The following is an 18,268-nucleotide window of genomic DNA, read 5'->3' on the forward strand; positions in this document are numbered from 1 at the left end:
CAAACTCATATCCATAACTGGGTGGTAGAAGCAGCATGACTTGTAAGATGTCTTCATGAAGCAGTTTTATTTTGGTTTCCTTTAAATTTACTCTGTAAGGAAGGTAGAGAGGGCATGAAGCTTAGCCATTAATTTCTTTTCTCATTTTTCACAATTAATATTTTTTCTCACTTGGATAACTATGGTTGAGAGGCAAAGGTAGAAGGAAAAAAGGGGGCAGTCAGACTCAAACCATTATAAGTTGGCACCAGAGATGGACAGAAAGCTGCCTCCTTTTCTGTTGAGATGCTCACATATGTTTTTTGGAGATCCTCTACCAGTCCCTGGGTACCTCACGCCTACAGATTGCTTTCTCTTCCTTCTCCCGAGAGTCTGGCAATTCCCTTTCTTCCTTCAGATGAAACACTTGGGCAAGATCTAAAACAACCTGTGGTGACTCAGCAATGCAGGTGGCTCACTTCTGGTCCACTGGAGATTCCCACCCCACCTTTCCCCAAACGAGCTCTAAGAGGCCCCCAGTGCCGAATACTCTGCCTGCATGTCTCAGGGCTAGCCTGCTATTTGTATGCACTCTACATTTCTGGGATGTAGGTTAGACCTCAGTCTACTGTGCTACTCAAACTGCAGAAGAAATATATTAAGCTTGCTGAGTAGTCTTTTTGAAGTCCCTCCTTCCGTATTTTATGTGAAAAAGCGTAGCTGCCCCACAATCTCCCTTTAAGCCACAGTGGGTGGGCTGCACCAGTAATCCTCATGAAAGATTCCTCTTAATCTTTAATTTCCTGAACTTCTTATATCCTCAATTAGAGTAAAGGGTTGAAGAGTCAAAAAAGCTAATCTGAAACCTTTAATTCTGCATAGTCACCTCATACCTCACTTTGGAATCTAGCATCTATTGGCTTAGGGCCTCAACTAGACACAGTGTAAAATCCTATTACATATGGTTATAATGAAATTGTATTTAATGTGAGTGCATTTTTGTATTTTTTATGTTGTGGTCTAGGGACACCCTAAAAGTAAGGACGTTCAAGGCAAATAAAATTCTTAAATGGGTCTCTACTGCAATGAAAAACAAAAGATTTCTCCATTAGGAATTTGCTATATCGTTGGGGAGGCAAGGATCAGAGGTGTGAGCTGGCTGTGCCACTATTTCTGAGTCTGAAGCTTTCCTACAGCCAGACAGGCTTCTCTCTGGCCCCTCTCAGCAACACTGTCCTCACCTGGAGGCCTTTTATTAGGTTGTACCTATCCCTTTCCTCAGTTAGGGTTCCCTGTCTTTTAATTCCATCTAAATCTTACCAGTATTTCAAAATCAACCTTACATTCCAGATCTATCTCTTTGGTTTCTGATTTCCAGAACACAAAAGATGGAACCACTTTATTTATACGCCTTCATGTCTTGTTCACTGATCATTTCCGGCCAAGAAGACAAGTGTCTTTCATAGGTTCTTTTGACACAGGTTTTATATTTCCTAAGATGACCTGAGTTCAAATACTGACTATACTATTTGCTAACTCTGTGGCTCTGGGAATAATGTTATCTTCTCTGAGCCTCCATTTTTTGTCTGTGAAATGCAATGGGAACAACATAATGGGAAGCAATGGTAATACCCTTCCCATTATGTTGTTACAAGGATTAAATGAGATTAGTGTATGAAAAGTAGCTAACAGATGATAGCCACTTGGTAACTATTTGTTGCTGTTGGTGGTGGTGATGTTGTCATAACCAGAGTTATCACTTCTGTTTCTACAAAACTGCAAACAAAATGAATATTCATAAATACTTTTGGTTAATTTGTTGGTTAGTTAACTTGACTGATTGATTGAAATAAGTCATAGGTATGTAACTTGAGAAGTGATAGAATAGGATACTGAAGATCACACTATGAAGTCTAGATAACAGAAGTAAAACTCATTTTTAATGCGTGCCTGCTGTGTGTCAGGCACTATGATAGATGCTGTCCTCAAACAAGTATATAGCTTGCTACAAGTCACTGAAGTCCTTGATTCCTCAGTTTCTTTTTCCTATTACTGGAGAGGGGCAAACAGGAATTACCAGGTTCTTTATGTTACTTTACCCTCCCATCCAATCTATTAGCAAACTACTTTAAAAACATATCCCAAATTCAAATGCTTTGGATCCTGTCTTCTGCTGTCCCTCAGGTCCAAGCCACCATCATCTCTGCCTTGGACTAGGGTAACAGTCTCTAAGTTGCTCTCTCTGCTTCCACCCATACTCCAACACTGTCTTTGCCCATTACAGCAGTCTGAGTAATCTTTTAATAAAACAGACGTTTGATATTGTCATCTTTGTGTTGAGAATCTTCCATGGTTTCCCATCACATTAAGAATAAAACCCAAAGATGTCACCATGGCCTAAAAGGCCCTCCATCATTTTGCTTGTGTCACCTCTTCTGCATCAGTTACTACTCTTCCTTTTGCCATTCTACTCCACCCACGCCAGCCTTCCTGCTGGGTCTCAAATGCGCCAAGGACAGTCCTACCCCAGGACCTTTGAACTAGCGCTTGCCTCTGCATGGAAGGCTCATCTTCCAAGTATCTCCATGGTCCCCCACTCTTCTTTCAGGCGTTTACCCAAAGTCCCCTTATCAGGAAGCAAATAATAAAGTTATTTATTAATTTCAGAAAAAAATAAGATATACAAGAAAGAAAGTTAATTCAAAGTGAACAATGTTTATAGTCCTATTCATGTGCATAAATGTTAATTTAACTAAAAGTTTGATTTAACCATAATGGGGGGAGGGAAAAGAAGTCAGTAACAATAACTAAATATTCACACTCTACAGTAGGAGGTCATTTGATAATGTCTTAAATGAAAAAATAGCAGCATAAGCATGTTCTTTATCAATAGGGAATACAATTGAGAAGCAATAGTGGAAGAAATTGGTGAATTCTGGAGACACAGAATTGGCGTGAAATGGGCATGTGTTTTGTTCCCAGCCTTGTAGCAGTATTGCAGTTTGTAAACTATATGCATGTGTTACGTTAGCAAAAATAAAAATTTTCAGTGACTGGAGATCACAGAAGAAGGCATAGCCAACTGCCTGGCCAGGTAGGAAATACGGAAGAGAAACTCCATTAAGCAGATAGTATAAAGATGAGTATTCTACTAGATGGAGAAGGCAGTAGAAAAGAACATCCCAAGAAGGGACAGCATTTGCAAAGACCCAGATGAATAAAGGCTGTGGTATATCTGAGCTGCGGGTACAGAGGTGGATGCCTCAGAAGGTGATGTGACAGGGAGGCTCTAAAGTTGAGTTCAACATGACAATTAACAGTCCATGCATCACCAAGAAGCTTAACTGTAGACCAATTTACAGTCTACAGGTGGCAGTTCATTACTGGGTTGCAACAGCACTTTTTTTTATGAAATAGAATGGCCCATGGTACACCACCTGTATAAGGACAAATATTGCTTCATGAACCCAAGGACTCCTGGACTATCCTTAAACCCTTCCGGACTCTCAGGACTCTGGTTTTTAAGAACCATTTCTCTTTTTTCTCATTATTTTCTTTTTTTTTTTTTATTTTTTATTGCATTTTAGGTTTGGGGGTACATGTGCAGAACATGCAAGACAGTTGCATAGGTACACACATGGCAGTGTGTTTGGCTTCCTTTCTCCCCTTCACCCACATTTGGCATTTCTCCCCAGGCTATCCCTCCCCACCTCCCCCTCCCGCTTGCCCTCCCCTTTTCCCCCCAATAGACCGCAGTGTTTAATACTCCCCTCCCTGTGTCCATGTGTTCTCATTTTTCATCACCCGCCTATGAGTGAGAATATGCGGTATTTCATTTTCTGTTCTTGTGTCAGTTTGCTGAGAATGATGTTCTCCAGATTCATCCATGTTCCTACAAACAACACAAACTCATCATTTCTGATTGCTGCATAATATTCCATAGTGTATATGTGCCACATTTTCCCAATCCAGTCTATCATCTATGGGCATTTGGGTTGGTTCCAGGTCTTTGCTATTGTAAACAGTGCTGCAATAACATTCGTGTGCATGTGTCCTTATAGTAGAATGATTTATAGTCCTTTGGATATATACCCAGTAATGGGATTGCTGGGTCAAATGGAATTTCTATTTCTAAGGCCTTGAGGAATTGCCACACTGTCTTCCACAATGGTTGAACTAATTTACACTCCCACCAACAGTGTAAAAGTGTTCCTTTTTCTCCACATCCCCTCCAGCATCTATTGTCTCCAGATTTTTTAATGATCGCCATTCTAACTGGCATGAGATGGTATCTCAATGTGGTTTTGCTTTGCATCTCTCTGATGACCATGACGATGAGCATTTTTTCATATGATAGTTGGCCTCATATATGTCTTCTTTCGTAAAGTGTCTGCTCATATCCTTTGCCCAATTCTGAATGGGCTTGTTTGTTTTTTTCCTGTGAATCTGTTTGAGTTCTTTGTAAATTCTGGATATCAGCCCTTTGTCAGATGGGTAAACTGCAAAAATTTTTTCCCATTCTGTTGGTTGCCAATCCACTCTAGTGACTGTTTCTTTTGCCGTGCAGAAGCTGTGGAGTTTGATTAGGTCCCATTTGTCTATTTTGGCCTTAGTTGCCAATGCTTTTGGTGTTTGGTTCATGAAGTCCTTGCCTACTCCTATGTCTTGGATGGTTTTGCCTAGATTTTCCTCTAGGGTTTTTATGGTGCCAGGTCTTATGTTTAAGTCTTTAATCCATCTGGAGTTAATTTTGGTGTAAGGTGTCAGGAAGGGGTCCAGTTTCTGCTTTCTGCACATGGCTAGCCAGTTTCCCCAAGACCATTTGTTGAACAGGGAATCCTTTCCCCATTGCTTGTTTTTGTCGGGTTTATCAAAGATTGTATGGTTCTAGATATGTTGTGTTGCCTCCGATGCCTCTGTTCTGTTGCATTGGTCTATATCTCTATTTTGGTAGCAGTACCATGCTGTTTTGATTACTGTAGCCTTGTAGTATAGTTTGAAATCCGGTAGTGTGATATCCCCCGCTGTGTTCTTTTTGCTTAGAATTGACTTGGCTATGCGGGCTCTCTTTTGGTTCCATATGAAGTTCATGGTGGTTTTTTCCAGTTCTGTGAAGAAAGTCAATGGTAGCTTGATGGGTATAGCATGGATTCTGTAAATTACTTTGGGCAGTATAGCCATTTTCACGATATTAATTCCTCCTAACCATGAACATGGAATGTTTCTCCATCTGTTTGTGTCCTCTCTGATTTCGTTGAGCAGTGGTTTGTAGTTCTCCTTGAAGAGGTCCCTTACGTTCCTTGTGAGTTGTATTCCAAGGTATTTTATTTTATTATTTGTAGCAATTGTGAATGGCAGTTCGTTCTTGATTTGGCTTTCTTTAAGTCTGTTATTGGTATAGACAAATGCTTGTGATTTTTGCACATTGATTTTATATCCTGAGACTTTGCTGAAGTTGCTTATCAGTTTCAGGAGTTTTTGGGCTGAAGTGATGGGGTCTTCTACGTATACTATCATGTCATCTGCAAATAGAGACAATTTGGCTTCCACCTTTCCTATTTGAATACCCTTTATTTCTTTTTCTTGCCTGATTGCTCTGGCTAGAACTTCCAGTACTATATTGAATAGGAGTGGTGACAGAGGGCATTCTTGTCTAGTGCTGGATTTCAAAGGGAATGCTTCCAGTTTTTGCCCATTCAGTATGATATTGGCTTTTGGTTTGTCATAAATAGCTTTTATTACTTTGAGATACGTTCCATCGATACCGAGTTTATTGAGGGTTTTTAGCATAAAGGGCTGTTGAATTTTGTCGAATGCCTTCTCTGCATCAATTGAGATAATCATGTGGTTTTTGTTTTTGGTTCTGTTTATGTGATGAATTATGTTTATAGACTTGCGTATGTTGAACCAGCCTTGCATCCCCGGGATGAATCCTACTTGATCATGATGGATAAGTTTTTTGATGTGCTGTTGCAATCGGCTTGCCAATATTTTATTGAAGATTTTTGCATCTATATTCATCATGGATATTGGCCTGAAGTTTTCTTTTCTTGTTGGGTCTCTGCCGGGTTTTGGTATCAGGATGATATTGGTCTCATAGAATGATTTGGGAGGGATTCCTTCTTTTTGGATTATTTGGAATAGTTTCAGAAGGAATGGTACCAGCTCCTCTTTGTGTGTCTGGTAGAATTCGGCTGTGAACCCATCTGGACCTGGGCTTTTTTTGTGTGGTAGGCTCTTAATTGCTGCCTCGACTTCTGCCCTTCTTATTGGTCTGTTCATAGTTTCAGCTTCCTCCTGGTTTAGGCTTGGGAGGACACAGGAGTCCAAGAATTTATCTATTTCTTCCAGGTTTACTAGTTTATGTGCATAGAGTTGTTTGTGTAATATTCTCTGATGTTGGTTTGAATTTCTGTGGAATCTGTGGTGATTTCCCCTTTATCGTTTTTTATTGCGTCTATTTGGTTGTTCTCTCTTTTCTTTTTAATCAATCTGGCTAGTGGTCTATTTTGATGATCTTTTCAAAAAAACAGCTCTTGGATTTATTGTTTTTTGGAGGGTTTTTTGTGTCTCAATCTCCTTCAGTTCAGCTCTGATCTTAGTTATTTCTTGTCTTCTGCTGGGTTTTGATTTTTTTGGATCTTGCTCCTCTAGCTCTTTCAATTTTGATGATAGGGTGTCAATTTTGGATCTCTCCATTCTCCTCATATGGGCACTTATTGCTATATACTTTCCTCTAGAGACTGCTTTAAATGTGTCCCAGAGATTCTGGCATGTTGTGTCTTCATTCTCATTGGTTTCGAAGAACTTCTTTATTTCTGCCTTCATTTCGTTGTTTACCCAGTCAACATTCAAGAGCCAGTTGTTCAGTTTCCATGAAGCTGTGCGGTTCTGAGTTGGATTCTGAATTCTGAGTTCTAACTTGATTGCACTATGGTCTGAGAGGCTGTTTGTTGTGATTTCAGTTGTTTTGCATTTGCTGAGGAGTGCTTTACTTCTAATTATGTGGTCAATTTTTGAGTAGGTGTGATGTGGTGCTGAGAAGAATGTATATTCTGTGGATTTGGGGTGGAGAGTTCTGTAAATGTCTATCAGGTTTGCTTGCTCCAGGTCTGAGTTCAAGCCCTGGATATCCTTGTTGATTTTCTGTCTGGTTGATCTGTCTAATATTGACAGTGGAGTGTTAAAGTCTCCCACTATTATTGTGTGGCAGTCTAAGTGTCTTTGTAAGTCATTAAGAACTTGCCTTATGTATCTGGGTGCTCCTGTATTGGGTCCATATATGTTTAGGATCATTAGCTCTTCTTGTTGTATCGATCCTTTTACCATTATGTAATGACCTACTTTGTCTCTTTTGATCTTTGTTGCTTTAAAGTCTATTTTATCAGAGATGAGAATTGCAACTCCTGCTTTCTTTTGCTCTGCATTTGCTTGGTAAATCTTCCTCCATCCCTTTATTTTGAGCCTTTGTGTATCCTTGCATGTGAGATGGGTTTCCTGGATACAGCACACTGATGGGTTTTGGATTTTCATCCAACTTGCCAGTCTGTGTCTTTTGATTGGTGCATTTAGTCCATTTACATTTAGGGTTAATGTTGTTATGTGTGAATTTGATACTGTCGTTTTGATGCTAGCTGGCTGTTTTGTCCGTTAGTTGTTGTAGATTCTTCATTATGTTGATGCTCTTTAGCATTTAGTGTGATTTTGGAATGGCTGGTACTGGTTGTTTCTTTCTATGTGTAGTGCCTCTTTCAGGAGCTCTTGTAAAGCAGCTCTTGTAAAGCAGGTGGTGACAAAATCTCTGAGTACTTGCTTGTTCGCAAAGGATTTTATTTTTCCTTCACTTCTGAAGCTCAGTTTGGCTGGATATGAAATTCTGGGTTGAAAGTTCTTTTCTTTAAGGATGTTGAATATTGGCCCCCACTCTCTTCTGGCTTGTAGTGTTTCTGCCGAGAGATCTGCTGTGAGTCTGATGGGCTTCCCTTTGTGGGTGACCCAACCTTTCTCCCTGGCTGCCGTTAGTATTTTCTCCTTTATTTCAACCTTGTTGAATCTGACGATTATGTGCCTTAGGGTTGCTCTTCTTGCGGAATATCTTTGTGGTGTTCTCTGTATTTCCTGCAATTGAGTGTTGGCCTGTCTTGCTAGGTGGGGGAAATTTTCCTGGATAATGTCCTGAAGAATATTTTCCAGTTTGGATTCATTCTCTTTGTCACATTCTGGTACGCCTATCAAACGTAAGTTAGGTCTCTTCACATAGTCCCACATTTCTTGGAGACTTTGTTCATTCCTTTTTGCGCTTTTTTCTCTGATCTTGGTTTCTCATTTTATTTCATTGAGTTGACCTTCGACTTCTGATATTCTTTCTTCTGCTTGGTCAATTCAGCTATTGAAACTTGTGCATGCTTTGCGAAGTTCTCGTATTTTGTTTTTCAGCTCCTTTAATTCATTCATATTCCTCTCTAAGTTATCCATTCTTGTTATCATTTCCTCAAATCTTTTTTCATATCTTTTTTCAAGGTTCTTAGTTTCTTTGCATTGATTTAAAACATGTTCTTTTAGCTCACAAAAGTTTCTCATTATCCACCTTCTGAAGTCTAATTCCATCATTTCATCACAGTCATTCTCCATCCAGCTTTGTTCCCTTGCTGGTGAGGAGTTTTGGTCCTTTCTAGGAGGCGAGGTGTTCTGGTTTCGGGTGTTTTCCTCCTTTTTGTGCTGGTTTCTTCCCATCTTTGTGGATTTATCCACCTGTCGTTTGTGTAGTTGCTGTCTTTTCGATTGGGTCTCTGAGTGGACACCCAGATTGTTGATGATGAAGTATTTCTGTTACTTGGTTTTCCTTCTACCAGTCTAGCCCCTTCGCTGTATGACTGCTGAGGTCCACTCCAGGCCCTGCTTCTCTGGGGTGCACCTATAGCAGCTGCGGAACAGTGAGGGATGCTACCAGTTTCTTTTTCTGCTATCTTTGTCCCAGAATGATGCCTGCCAAATGTCAGTCTTTTGGATATAGAGGGGTCAAAGAACTGCTTGAGGAGACAGTCTTTAAGGAGCTCAAGTGCTGAGCTGTGAGCTCTGTTGTTCATTCAGGGCTGTTAGGCTGCTATGTTTAATTCTGCTGCAATGTAACTCATAAAAAAACCCTTTTTTTTCTCAGATGCTCTGTCTGGGGGGGGTTGGGGCTTTCCTTGTGAGTGTCCACCGCACTGTCCTGCCCAGCTAGGAGGCAGTCTAGTCACTATTTGCCTGCCGAGGCTCCGCCATGCTGTGGTGAGGTTCGCCCTGTTGCTGCAGGCTCTGCCTTTCTGCTGCGGTCTCCGCCTTGCTGCCATGGGCTGCGCCCTGCGGAAGAGTCTCTCTGTTGTAGCGGGTTGCCTCGGCAACGACAGGCTGCGTCAGCAATGGGCGTGTACCTCAGTAGGGGCGGTTTGCCTCGGTAATGGCTGGCGCCCCTCCCCCACGGAGCTGTCGCCTCAGGGAACCCCTTCACGGGGAGTGTTTGGAATTGCCGTTTTGTTTGTCCCACTGCACTACCCGAAACGCTGTCACCCTGGAATCTCCTGGGCTGGCTCACTGTCCAAGTCCCGTTCAGTCTCAAGTTCAGCCCTCCCAAGTCTCAGTTTGCTGGCCCAACAGGGCACCCGGATGAGCGCGCTTTGTGCGGACCGCTGTGTAGCGCCGCCACAGCCTGGGCCACTGCCGCACCAGCCACTGGCTGCGTCAGCCAAAACCTCTGCCTGGCGTCCCGTGTCTCCTCTATACCTAGGAATTTCCCCATTCTGTGGGCAACAAAGATCCATCTGGAAATGCGGCCCTGACTCCCCACTTCCGCGCATTGACCGTGAGCTTCAATCCTGGGTTGTTCTCACAGCGCCATTTTGAGTCCTCTCCTTTTCTCATTATTTTCAAAGTTAACAATAAATCTTTAGTTAATAAAGTTAATATAAATCTTTAGTTTATAAACCAGAGGTGGATAGTAAGTCTCTGCACATTTTTAGTCTCTATTTTGGCAGTTTTATTTTGTTTTTATAGATGAACTAACATAAATCCAGTATAAGTTTTTCTGCCTTCATTTAGGAATGGTTTATCTTGCAATTTCATGGTCTCTTTCACACCCTCACAACAGAGGAATACTTGGAATGTTCTATTTATTTTCCATGTTTTTTTTTACAGTGAACTTATTTATTCTTATACAAATAATAGGTAACAGCATTTTTGTTGTTGAAAATAATTCAAATAGTATAGAATATATAGGTTCAATATAAAATTACTTTCCACTTCAGTCCCTGATCTCTCCTAAATGCTAGCTCCTATAATAATTTGGGGTATGTCTATTTCTGTAGTTTTTCTACACATCTATATTTGTGTTAATGCTCATATAAAACAAATATTTAATACAGATGGATATTACCAAATCACTTTCTCTCCTGTTTTGTATATATTTAAGGTATGATACTTTTGATATGCATATACATAGTGAAATGATTGCCACAGTCAAGCAAATTAACATATTCATCACCTCACATAGTTACGCTTATGTATGTATGTTAAGAGCACCTAAAATCTGCTTTTTTCTTTTTCTTGTTTTTAAGATGGAATGTCTCTCTGTCACCCAGGCTGCAGTGCAATGGGGCGACCTCAGCTCACTGTAACCTCTGCCTCCTGGGTTCAAGTGATTCTCCTGTCTCAGCCTCCTGAGTAGCTGGGATTACAGGCATGTGCCACCATGCCCAGCTAATTTTTGTATTTTTAGTAGAGACAGGGTTTCACCACGTTGGCCAGGCTGGTCTCAAACTTCTGACCTCAGGTGATCCACCTGCCTTGGCCTCCCAAAGTGCTGGGATTACAGGCGTGAGCCACTGCACCTGGCGAAAATCTGCTTTCTTAGCAAATTTCCCATATACAATAATACGTATTGGTGAAAGTGTGAAGAAAAGGGAATATTTGTGCACGGTTCATGAGGATGCAAATTGGTACAGCTGCTATGGAAAACAGTATATAGAGGCTTCTCAAAACATTAAAAATAGAAATCGCATATGACCCAGCAATCCCTCTTTTGAGTAGATGCCCAAGGGAAATGAAATCACACCTCATAGAGATATCTGCACTCCTTTGTTCATTGCAGCATCATTCCCAGAAGCCAAAATATGGAAAAAAACATAAATGTCCATCAACATTATACAAGAAAGACATCCTGCATTTGCAACAACACTGATGAGCCTAGAAGACATTATGCTAAGTGAAATGAGTCAGATGTAAAAGAAGGACATTATATGGTTTCATATGTGGAATCTCACTTTCCCTCTTGATACAAGATTATTTTATTTCATGCCAATACATGTATTGAAACCTCCTTTACTTAATGCTTTATAGTACTCTGTCTTCTAATAGTATTGCATTCTATTTAATTATTCATCTATTTTTGAACACTTATTTTATTTTTTCCAATCCAATTTTTCTTGTACATGTATCTTAATTGTCTGCCTGTAAGTATTTCTCTGGGCAAACAAGAAGTAAGTACAATTGCTTGACAGAACAACATACATAGTAGTCTAAATAATGCCTCTCCCCAAAGAGATCCACATCCTAATCTCTGAAGCATGTGAATGTCACCTCATATAACAAAAGTGACTTTGCAAATATCATTATGTTAAGGATCTTGAGACAGGGAGATTATCTGGGATTATGCAGGTGGGCCCTAAAAGTAATGACAGGGATCCATGGAAGAGGGAGAAAAACAACCAGAAGGAAGTAACATGAAAACTCTGTGTGATATGGGGCTGAGCCAAGGACTAGGACAACCTCTGGAAGTGGAAAAGGCATGCAACAGATTCTGCACTAAAGCTTCCAGAGGGCATCAGCCCTGCCAACCCCTTGACTTTAGGACTTGTGACCTAAAGAGAGTAAATCCATGTTGTTTTGAGTCAGTAAGTTTGTTGTAATTTGTTATGGAAACAATTGGAACCCCTTAAAATAATATGCTTTTTTTAAAAATACATTCTGCCACATTTCTATCCAAAATAGTTGTTCTTACAGTTCTGAACACTGCTTTTCCCATATCCTTGCCAAGCTTAGATATTTTTAGTCACTTCAGTTTTACTCAGTGAAATGACTTTTTAAATTCTCACTTTTATTTTACCTTTAAGTGGGTTTCATTCTAATGAGACTGGGTGTTAATCAAAGATAATGATCAAGGCAAGTCTCAATCATTGTAGGAGGTTCATTTGCCAAGGTTAAGGATGTGCCCAGGAAAGAACATAGAGCCATGGGAAAAAATGTGGTCGGTGCTTTTCCCAAAGAGGCTCTGGGAACTTCAGTGTTTAAAAGGAAAGGAGCAGGTAGGTATTGTGGAAAGAAAAAAAGTTTTCAAAGAGTGTGGGTAAGTTAAGAGGCAAGTGGTTGCATCCTTTTCTAGTCTTTGTTCAGCCGTTCACATGTGAACAGAGGGTAGGGGAATAGTGCCTTATGTATCCATCTAGCTCAGTGATTCCACATTTTTACATCAGATGACATAAACATAGGACAGAGGAAGCAATCAGACATCCATTTGTCTCGGGTGCACAGAAGGATGATTTTGAGTTCTATCCTTTGTCCTGTACCTCTGAAGATAAGCTATCAATTTACATTGTCAGGGTGAAATTCAACAGAACTGTTTTAGGATAAAGATCTTGGGGCCCACAAGGAATTTCCTCGTGGACAAATTGTGAGGAAGTATGTAGCTTTTTTTTAATTTCTGTAGCTATTTTATTTAAGAACCGAATGGGAGGCAAGTTTGTGTGACCCAGTTCACAGCTTGACTTTTCCCTTTGGCTTAGTGAGTCTGGGGTCCTGAGGTTTATTTTCCTTTCACATAGGCATCTTTTCAGATCTTTAGATTTCTTTTTCTGTTCATTACCTGTTTAGCTCCTTTGCCCATTTTCTCACAAGGTAGTTTTCCTTCTTTTTATTTCCTTCTTTTCCTTCTTTTTATACAGTTTCTCCTTATAAACTTTTGCTGTGAGTCCCTTGGTATATATGTTGTAATATTGTTCCCAGTCTGTTATTTGTCCTCTAACTTAATATTAACAAGTAATAAAAACTAGATTTTATAATTAAATAATTTGGGGAATTCTAGGAGAAGTCAGGGTCTTCATTATAAGCTGAATACAAAAAGTGATAGACATAGCACAAGAAAATAAAATCTCAGATTAATCTAACTTATTAATAGTGGTGTAAAATATCAACATGAAATACTGGTAAGTTGACTTTAGCAATTTATTCAAACAATATACCACCAACTGGTTAAGTTAATTTGTATATAATGCTATTTATGTATGTATACCTAATCATACATTAAAAAGAAAAGCTTTCAGGCCAGGCGTGGTGGCTCATGCCTGTAATCCCAGCACTTTGGGAGGCCGAGGCGGGTGGATCACGAGGTCAAGAGATCGAGACCATCCTGGTCAACCTGGTGAAACCCCGTCTCTACTAAAAATACAAAAAATTAGCTGGGCATGGTGGCACATGCCTGTAGTTCCAGCTACTCTGGAGGCTGAGGCAGGAGAATTGCCTGAACCCAGGAGGCGGAGGTTGCAGTGAGCCCAGATCACACCATTGCACTCCAACCTGGGTAACAAGAGTGAAACTCCATCTCAAAAAAAAAAAAAGAAAAGAAAAGAAAAGCTTTATAGTCACTGTATTAGTCCAGGTTCTCTATAAGGATAGAACTAATAGATAGATAGATATATGAAGTGGAGTTTATCAAGGAGTTTATTAAGGAGTATTGACTCATACCATTGCAAGGCAAAGCTTCACAATAGGCTATCTGCAAGCTGAGAAACACGGAATTTAGTCTGGGTCCCAAAACCACAAAAGTAGGGAAGCTGACAGTGCAGCCTTCAGTCTGTGGCAAAAGGCCTGAGAGCCCCTGGCAAACCACTGGTGTAGGTCCAAGAGTCCAAAAGCTGAAGAACTTGGAGTCTGATGTTAGAGGGCAGGAAGGATCCAGCACAAAAGAAAGATGAAGGCCAGAAGACTTAGCAAGTCGGCTTCTACCATCTTCTCCTGCCTGCTTTATTCTAGCAGTGCTGGTAGCTGATTAGATGGTGCCCACCTACATTGAAGGTGTGTCTGCCTCTCCCAGTCCACTGACTCAAATGTTATTCTCCTTTGGCAACACCCTCATAGACACACCCAGGAACAATATCTTGCATCCTTCAATCCAATCAAGTTGACACTTCATATTAACCATTGCAGTTACCTTGAGAAATGTCAAATGGTATTTAACACAATTAAATTTCTTGTTAAAACTCTCAGTAAAGTAGGAATAAAATAATATTTGGATATTTCACTAGCAGATGGAAACCAATCCCAATCTAGAAGCAAAACATTCCATCTGATGATAGAACCCAAGAGGCACTGCCATTAACATAGAGAAAGCACAATGACAGCCCCCTTCACTACTATAATTCGAATATTTGTCCTAGATTTCTACCTAATGCAATAATAAAATTAAAATTAAAATAAAATTTAAAAGTCTTAATCATACAAATGTTATTATATAAACATATTATTCATGGTGGATGATTTAAAAAATAAAACAAAAGGGAAAGTTAAGGACTCATTGAAAAATAATTTTTAAAATGCAATAGCTTTCCTAATATCTGCAATAGCCAGTTAGAAAATATATTTTCAAAATAACAACCAAAACATATGGTACAAATAAGTGCAAAGAAATTTGTTGAAACTGTGAAGAAAACTACATATCCTTCCTGAAGGATATTTTAAAAGATGTGAATATATACCATATTTGTGTACTGGGAGATTCAATTTTACAAAGATGTCACTATCTCCAATTTACTTAAAATACTACTCTATTTGAACTCCAATTTTATTTCTGGCATATTTGTCTCCAGTGTTATTAAAAGTTCTTATAATTTAACCAACTATTAAAGATCTAATAACCTATGTGTTCAACAATATAAAGTAGTTAGCCAAATAAATTATGTACATCCAGAAAACTGTGCATCATTTATTTATTTACTTATTTATTTATTATTTATTTTTTGAGATGAAGTCTCTCCCTTTCACCCAGGCTGGAAAGCAGTGGCACGATCTTGGCTCACTGCAGCCTCTGCCTCCCAGGTTCAAGCGATTCTCCTGCCTCAGCCTCCTGAGTAGCTGGGACTACAGGCACATGCCACCATGCTGACTAATATTTGTATTTTTATTTTTTATTTTTATTTTTTTTTTAATTTTTTATTGGATTATAGGTTTTGGGGTACATGAGCAGAGCATGCGAGACAGTTGCGTAGGTACACACATGGCAGTGTGCTTTGCTTTTCTTCTCCCCTTCACCCACGTTTGGCATTTCTCCCCAGGCTATCCCTCCCCACCTCCCCCTTCCACTGGCCCTCCCCTTTTCCCCCCAATAGACCCCAGTGTTTAGTACTCCCCCTTCGGTGTCCATGTGTTCTCATTTTTCATCACCCACCTATGAGTGAGAATATGCGGTGTTTCATTTTCTGTTCTTGTGTCAGTTTGCTGAGGATGATGTTCTCCAGATTCATCCATGTCCCTACAAACGACACGAACTCATCATTTCTGATTGCTGCATAATATTCCATGGTGTATATGTGCCACATTTTTCCAATCCAGTCTATTATCAATGGGCATTTGGGTTGATTCCAGGTCTTTGCTATTGTAAACAGTGCTGCAATGAACATTCCTGTACATGTGTCCTTATAGTAGAACGATTTATAGTCTTTTGGATATATACCCAGTAATGGGATTGCTGGGTCAAATGGAATTTCTATTTCTAAGGCCTTGAGGAATCGCCACACTGTCTTCCACAATGGTTGAACTAATTTACACTCCCACCAACAGTGTAAAAGTGTTCCTTTTTCTCCACATCCTCTCCAGCATCTGTTGTCTCCAGATTTTTTAATGATCGCCATTCTAACTGGCGTGAGATGGTATCTCAATGTGGTTTTGATTTGCATCTCTCTGATGACCAGTGACGATGAGCATTTTTTCATATGATTGTTGGCCTCATATATGTCTTCTTTCGTAAAGTGTCTGTTCATATCCTTTGCCCACTTTTGAATGGGCTTGTTTGTTTTTTTCCTGTAAATCTGCTTGAGTTCTTTGTAAATTCTGGATATCAGCCCTTTGTCAGATGGGTAGACTGAGAAAATTTTTTCCCATTCTGTTGGTTGCCGATCCACTCTAGTGACTGTTTCTTTTGCCGTGCAGAAGCTGTGGAGTTTCATTAGGTCCCATTTGTCTATTTTGGCTTTTGTTGCCAATGCTTTTGGTGTTTTGTTCATGAAGTCCTTGCCTACTCCTATGTCCTGGATAGTTTTGCCTAGATTTCCTTCTAGGGTTTTTATGGTGCCAGGTCTTATGTTTAAGTCTTTAATCCATCTGGAGTTAATTTTAGTGTAAGGTGTCAGGAAGGGGTCCAGTTTCTGCTTTCTGCACATGGCTAGCCAGTTTTCCCAACACCATTTGTTAAACATGGAATCCTTGCCCCATTGCTTGTTTTTGTCAGGTTTATCAAAGATTGTATAGTTGTATGTATGTTGTGTTGCCTCCGGTGCCTCTGTTTTGTTCTATTGGTCTATATCTCTGTTTTGGTACCAGTACCATGCTGTTTTGATTACTGTAGCCTTGTACTATAGTTTGAAATCCGGTAGTGTGATGCCCCCCACTGTGTTCTTTTTGCTTAGAATTGACTTGGCTATGCGGGCTCTCTTTTGGTTCCATATGAAGTTCATGGTGGTTTTTTCCAGTTCTGTGAAGAAAGTCAATGGTAGCTTGATGGGGATAGCGTTGATTCTGTAAATTACTTTGGGCAGTATAGCCATTTTCACGATATTAATTCTTCCTAACCATGAACATGGAATGTTTCTCCATCTGTTTGTGTCCTCTCTGATTTCATTGAGCAGTGGTTTGTAGTTCTCCTTGAAGAGGTCCCTTACGTTCCTTGTGAGTTGTATTCCAAGGTATTTTATTCTTTTTGTAGCAATTGTGAATGGCAGTTCGCTCTTGATTTGGCTTTCTTTAAGTCTGTTATTGGTGTAGACGAATGCTTGTGATTTTTGCACATTGATTTTATATCCTGAGACTTTGCTGAAGTTGCTTATCAGTTTCAGGAGTTTTTGGGCTGAGGCAATGGGGTCTTCTAGGTATACTATCATATCATCTGCAAATAGAGACAATTTGGCTTCCTCCTTTCCTATTTGAATACCCTTTATTTCTTTTTCTTGCCTGATTGCTCTGGCTAGAACTTCCAGTACTATATTGAATAGGAGTGGTGAGAGAGGGCATCCTTGTCTAGTGCCAGATTTCAAAGGGAATGCTTCCAGTTTTTGCCCATTCAGTATGATATTGGCTGTTGGTTTGTCATAAATAGCTTTTATTACTTTGAGATACGTTCCATCGATACCGAGTTTATTGAGGGTTTTTAGCATAAAGGGCTGTTGAATTTTGTCAAATGCCTTCTCTGCGTCAATTGAGATAATCATGTGGTTTTTGGTTTTGGTTCTGTTTATGTGGTGAATTACGTTGATAGACTTGCGTATGTTGAACCAGCCTTGAATCCCCGGGATGAATCCTACTTGATCATGATGAATAAGTTTTTTGATTTGCTGTTGCAATCGGCTTGCCAATATTTTATTGAAGATTTTTGCATCTATGTTCATCACGGATATTGGCCTGAAGTTTTCTTTTCTCGTTGGGTCTCTGCCGGGTTTTGGTATCAGGATGATGTTGGTCTCATAAAATGATTTGGGAAGGATTCCCTCTTTTTGGATTGTTTGAAATAGTTTTAGAAGGAATGGTACCAGCTCCTCCTTGTGTGTCTGGTAGAATTCGGCTGTGAACCCGTCTGGACCAGGGCTTTTTTTGTGAGGTAGGCTCTTAATTGCTGCCTTGACTTCAGACCTTGTTATTGGTCTATTCATAGTTTCAGCTTCCTCCTGGTTTAGGCTTGGGAGGACACAGGAGTCCAGGAATTTATCCATTTCTTCCAGGTTTACTAGTTTATGCGCATATAGTTGTTTGTAATATTCTCTGATGATGGTTTGAATTTCTGTGGACTCTGTGGTGATTTCCCCTTTATCATTTTTTATTGCATCTATTTGGTTGTTCTCTCTATTTTTTTTTTAATCAATCTGGCTAGTGGTCTGTCTATTTTGTTGATCTTTTCAAAAAACCAGCTCTTGGATTTATTGATTTTTTGAAGGGTTTTTCGTGTCTCAATCTCCTTCAGCTCAGCTCTGATCTTAGTAATTTCTTGTCTTCTGCT

General features: G+C 39.9%; 1 protein-coding gene across 25 annotated transcripts in view; it reads left to right on the plus strand.

Moving 5' to 3' along the window:
- The window catches only part of DNAH9 (dynein axonemal heavy chain 9), a 422,325-nt gene that overhangs the window by 267,762 nt on the left and 136,295 nt on the right, over nucleotides 1-18,268 (plus strand). The window lies entirely within an intron of this gene.

This window comes from Callithrix jacchus, chromosome 5, assembly GCF_049354715.1.
Source record: "Callithrix jacchus isolate 240 chromosome 5, calJac240_pri, whole genome shotgun sequence".
NCBI lineage: Eukaryota > Metazoa > Chordata > Mammalia > Primates > Cebidae > Callithrix > Callithrix jacchus.